Source organism: Neomonachus schauinslandi, chromosome 4 (genome assembly GCF_002201575.2).
Source record: "Neomonachus schauinslandi chromosome 4, ASM220157v2, whole genome shotgun sequence".
Lineage (NCBI taxonomy): Eukaryota > Metazoa > Chordata > Mammalia > Carnivora > Phocidae > Neomonachus > Neomonachus schauinslandi.
The window spans coordinates 88,371,386-88,377,385 of record NC_058406.1 but is presented as its reverse complement, the minus strand read 5'-3'; positions in this window follow the sequence as shown (position 1 = coordinate 88,377,385).

Below are 6,000 nucleotides of genomic sequence, written 5' to 3'. Positions count from 1 at the left end.
CCCCCCACTCCAGCAACCCTCAGTTTGTTTCCTGAGATTAAGAATTCCTCATATCAGTGAGATCATATGATACATGTCTTTCTCTGATTGACTTATTTCGCTCAGCATAATACCCTCCAGTTCCATCCACATCGTTGCAAATGGCAAGATTTCATTCCTTTTGATGGCTGCATAATATTCCATTGTATATATATACCACATCTTCTTTATCCATTCATCTGTCGATGGACATCTTGGCTCTCTCCATAGTTTGGCTATTGACGTCACTGTAATTCTTAAAACCCTACTACTTTCCCCATTCCTTTCAATCTCAAATTCAACGATCCATTCTCAGGTTTATCCTTTGTGACCTCTTAGCACAGTATTTATTACCTTGGACTAATGTTCATTTTCTTTAAAGCCAAGCTCTTTCTTACCTCAGAACTTTTAAATGGACTCCTCTCTTTCAGTCAAAAATTATTCTTCTACCTTTATCTGTTCTCTCCTCTCCCTCTTTCTCTTTTATGCACTTGTTCTTGTTGTTCTTGGTCTGTACAGTATTCTGTTTTCAAGTCCTAACTTAAATGCTATTTTTTCCAAGGACTTTCTCTTGAGCAGAGGATTAACAAGTTAAGCGGTCAAGGGAAGTTTAAATTAACATTCACAGGAATTAAGATGAATAAAACTGAACAAAAAAAGATGTTTGGGTCTTCTGTGGAACATAAGGAATAGCATGGAGGACATTAGGAGAAGGAAGGGAAAAATAAAGGCGGGGGGGAATCAGAGGTGGAGATGAACCATGAGAGACTATGGATTCTGAGAAACAAACTGAGGGTTTTAGAGGGGAGAGGAGGGGAGGTAGGGGGATGGGCTAGCCCGGTGATGGGTATTAAAGAGGGCACGTATTGCTTGGAGCACTGGGTGTTATGCACAAACAATGAATCATGGAACACTACATCAAAAACTAATGATGTACTGTATGGTGACTAACATAACATAATAAAATTAAGTTAAAAAAAAAGATGTTTGGGTCTTCTATGTTGCCCACGCTCTACTTGGCAATCCCTCTTTCCTCCCAAATCCAGACACTTCTACCTCTTTTCCTGGCTTTTCATTCCTTGTTCTTTCCAGCAAATGTTTTGATCATCCCAGTTTTCTTGCATCTCTCTGAGAGAAATTCAGCCACTCTGGAGTGTAAATTTTGATGGAAACAGAATAGTTATGGGACAGTCTGTAGCATAGGGCTTAAAATACTTTTGTTGTTTACCTTCTCTGAAACAGGCTTGGATGGTAACATTGTTTATTCCCCAAGGCCTAAGAGTTGCCATATAATAAATATAATCTCCTATAATTCTTCAAGCTAAAAGGTTTATACCTCCTTCTATGGTGGTTATTCTTGGACTCTGCCATGGAATAAATGTTTGTGTCTCCACAAAATTCACAAATTGAAGTTCCTAATTTTCAATGGAGATGACATTTGAAAGTGGGAGTGATTAGGTTTAGATAAGATCATGAGGTGGGATCCCCATGATGGGATTAATGCCTTAAAAAAAGGAAGAGACACAAGATCTCTCTCTCTCTTTCTCTCTCTCTCTCTCTCTCTCTCTGTCTCTGTGCATGCACCAAGGACGAGCTGTGTGAGTACATAACCAGGAAGAGGGCCTTCACCCTGACCATGCATCTGACCATGATCCTGATCTTCTAGCCTCCAGAATCATGAGAAATAAATGTTTGTTGTTAAGTCACTCTGGATATGATAATTCATCATAGCATCTTGAATAAGACAAATTCCTAGGCACCAGGGATCATGTCCTCAATAGGATCCAAACACAGGGCTAAAGAGCTGATAGACAGAGTTTGGAAAGATTCCCTGAAGCAGTGGTGAGGGAGGGTTGGGCGTATGGAGTGTGGGGAGGGGGCAGTGGGTTCCGGGATGGTGGGGGACTTTCCCCAAACTTCAGTAGTAGGGGAAGGGGCACTCATTGTCTGAAGATGGTATAAACCTAGCATGGATAAAGAAGTGGTGGGGTACACAAGGAATGAAAAGGACAATCCCAGGATTTTATAATCTGGTTGCGGAAACGGAATTTACCATGAGGTCCCTAAACATCCATGTATATATGACTAAGTGTCCAAATAAGTGCTATAGAGATTCAGGAGAAAATGAAATTAGTACAATGTGAAGCATTTAAAATGCAGGGACTTTTAATACACAGTCAGTTTTGCAAGATGAAAAAGTTCTAGAGATCTGTTGTACGAGATGATACCTAACACTAATGAACTATACACTTAAAAATGGTTAAAATGGTAAATTTAATGTTATGTGTTCTTTACCAGAATAAAAAACCCTAAAAAGCAAAACAAAACAAAAAGGGACTCTTATATATAGGGACTTCTATATATATATTTCCCCCTATTCTTTGTCACTTCTTTATCTTTGCACTAGTTAGTGGCTGTGTCACCAAGGGATGGAATTGGGGTTTAGCTATGACCTCTCTACCCCTGCCCCATAATCCCTATTAGTGTTTTAAACAAAAATAAAAATAATTTTTAAAATCTAAGTCAAAAAAATGGTTCTTGTTATGAAAACAGAGCTTTAAGAAAAATTCCCTATGCTGAGTTTCTCAGTGGGTGTGTCCTAAATCCTGCAAGTTTAGCAGTGATGGTAAAGCTTTTATAATAAAGAACATTGAAACCATTAAAAATATATATTAAAAATTACCAAAACATTTAAAATTGCTATGAATATTTGAATATTATTTAAAAACTAACTCTGGTAGGTCGCTGAATAGAGTAATTGTGGCTTTGGTACTTAGGACTCTATAGATAGTCACCATATCATCTCCTTCCCACCTTCTTCTTGAGTCACTTCCATTTGTTTTTTTTTTTTTCAGTTAATGTGTTGTTGTTGTTGTTTTTAAAGATTTTATTTATTTATTTGACAGAGAGAGAGAAAGCACAGGCAGGGGGAGCAGCAGAGGGAGAGGGAGAAACAGGTTCCCTGCTGAGCAGGGAGCCCGATCCGGGGCTAGATCCCAGGACTCTGGGATCATGACCTGAGCCAAAGGCAGATGCTTAACTAACTGAATCACCCAGGTGTCCCTGTTGTTGTTTTTGTTTTTTTTTTTTTTTAAGAGCAGGGTCCTGAAACCATACCACTTCAGTTCAAACTCTGGCTTTACTAATTACTAGTTGTTTGACTTTGGGCAAAATTATAAAATTTGTGACTCAGATTCCTCATTTGTAAAATGGAGATAATGCTGACATCTACCAGATGGTTATTGTGAGGATTAAATAAGCCACCTAAGTGGTTAGAGCAATGCTTGACACACAGTCATGCTCAGGAAGTGGTAGGGATCATGATTATTATCATTATTATTATTATTATTAGGTATACATAAATAAAACCTTATTTAAACATTTTTCCTAATGTGTTTTTTTCTTATATAACTTTTTATTATTTTTAAATGAACAATGAGTCAAAGTCTGCTGATTAAGTTTTGTAATGAATTCTTTTTTCCTCAAAGTAAAAATATTAATTACTCAAAACAAATAATAATTGAATAAAATTCAGTTAATATTTTAAAGATTTTTATTTATTTATTTGACAGAGAGAGAGAGACAGCGAGAGAGGGAACACAAGCAGGGGGAGTGGGAGAGGGAGAAGCAGGTATCCTGCTGAGCAGGGAGCTCAATGGATGCGGGGTTCAATCCCAGGACCCTGGGATCATGACCTGAGCCGAAGGCAGCCGCTTAACGACTGAGCCACCAGGCACCCCCCAATTCAATTGATTTTTAAAGGAACTTTAGAACATTACAATTACAGAAGTCAATATATATGATTACATATGACTATCAAGAATATTTGTAGTAGAATATTTTCAGAATTTTAAACATTAAAGTAATGAAAATTAACATTTTATGACTTCTTTTGTATAATGCATATTTAATTTTTCAATTTTAAGAAAATATGTCTATATATTTTCTTAAGGATGCAGAGGATATAAATTTATTTTTTTGAAAATGCATTTTTTGAAAGTTTCATAGCCTATGATCCCTTTTTTTTAAATTTTATTTATTTATTTGAGAGAGAGAATGAGATAGAGAGAGAGAGCATGAGAGGGGGGAGGGTCAGAGGGAGAAGCAGACTCCCTGCTGAGCAGGGAGCCAGATGTGGGACTTGATCCGGGGACTCCAGGATCATGACCTGAGCCGAAGGCAGTCGCTTAACCAACTGAGCCACCCAGGCGCCCCAGCCTATGATCCCTTTAAGTACTTTCTATTTAGATGATTTTTACAAGCATATGTTTTTCCATCTTAATGGACAAACTTTTGATCAAAGCTGGAAAGGTATCATACTCCCAAGACCACCTCAATAATGTAAAAATATTAAGCCTTTATTAAGCAATATAATAAGAATTCCCTCAAATATGCATTTGAAAGTCCCTACAATTCTTTTCTTCCTTGCTTTAAAGTTTTTTGTTTTGTTTTGTTTTGTTTTGCATGGAGTATTAGCCAATGAATCAATGATTACAAGTAAATTCTCTGGTATCTTACCTCAAAACATTTTGAACATTTTTCTCAAAAAGTTCTGAACTTTTTAAAAGAGTGTTTTAGGGGCACCTGGGTGTCAGTCGTAAGCATCTGCCTTCGGCTCAGGTCGTGATCCCTGAGTCCTGGGGTCGAGCCCCGCTTTGGGCTCCCTGTTTGGCGGGAAGCGTGCTTCCCCCACTCCCACTCCCCCTGCTTGTGTTCCCTCTCTCGCTGTGTCTCTGTCAAATAAATAAAATCTTTAAAAAAAAATAAAAATAAAAGAGTGTTTTACTTATCTATTGCTATGTAAGAAATTATCCCAGTACTTAATAGCTCAAAATAATAAGCATTTATTATCTCAAAATCTCTATAGGTCAGAAATCCAGGCATGGCTTAGCTGGGTCCTATGGCTTGAAATCAGTCTTGAGCTTGATTGAAGTCAAATTTTTGGACAGGGTTATGGTCTCATCTACAGCCTTGACAGGAGAAAGATTCACTTCTAAATCACCCCTATGGTTGTTGGAAGGCCTCAGCTCCTTGTAGGCTGTTGGACTAAGACATCAGTTCCTCACTGGCTGTTGGCCAGGGGCTCCCTCAATTCCCTACCAACTGAATGCTGCACAAGACAGCTCACATCATGACAACTGGCTGCCCTAGGAGGGCTGAGAGAGCCAGCGAGCCAGAGAACAAGAGAAAGAAAGCATCTAAGACAGAAGTCACATTTTTTTCTTTAACCTAATGTAGAAATTGCCATTCCACCACTTTTGCTGCAATATATTTGCTACAACAAATCCCTAGATGCAAGCCACACTGAAGGGAAGAGTCATATAAGATCATGAATATGGAGAAGTAGTGGTCACGAGTTGCTGTTTAGAGGCTACCCTACAACAGAGTATGCCACAAACCTGACTCACCAATAGCCTTCCTTTGCTCAGTTGCTAGCAATCCCTTCTTTCTAGCTGTTCAATCCAAAAACCTCAGAGTCATCCTTGAATGCCACTCCATTCTGTGAAGAAGGCTTCTGGGCTCCATGTCAAAAATAACTGCAGACTTCCACCACTTCTCATGCTTCCACTGCTATTGTCCTGGACCTAGACACCAGCATCTTATGTCTGGATTATGGAAAAAGCCTCTTAACAGGTGTTTCTGCTTTTACCCTTACCCACCATAAGTCATACGACAGCTAGAGTGACTCTCGTAAAACAGAAGTCAGTCACGTCACTCTGTTCAAAATCTGCCTTGGCTTTCCATTTCACTCAGAGCCAGAGCCAAAATTTACCATGGCCTGTGAAGCTCTCCATGAGCTGGCTCTTCATTCTTCACTGCTCTCTTAGGTCACACGCTCCGCTACAACCACGCTGACTTCTTGCTTGTCCTTAAGCTAGAGGGTCCTCTCTGGGCCCAGGCCATCGCTATAGCTTTCCGATTTGCCTGGAAGGGTCTTTCCCTAGATGCCTGCTTGGTTAACTTTCTCTACTACTTCAATTC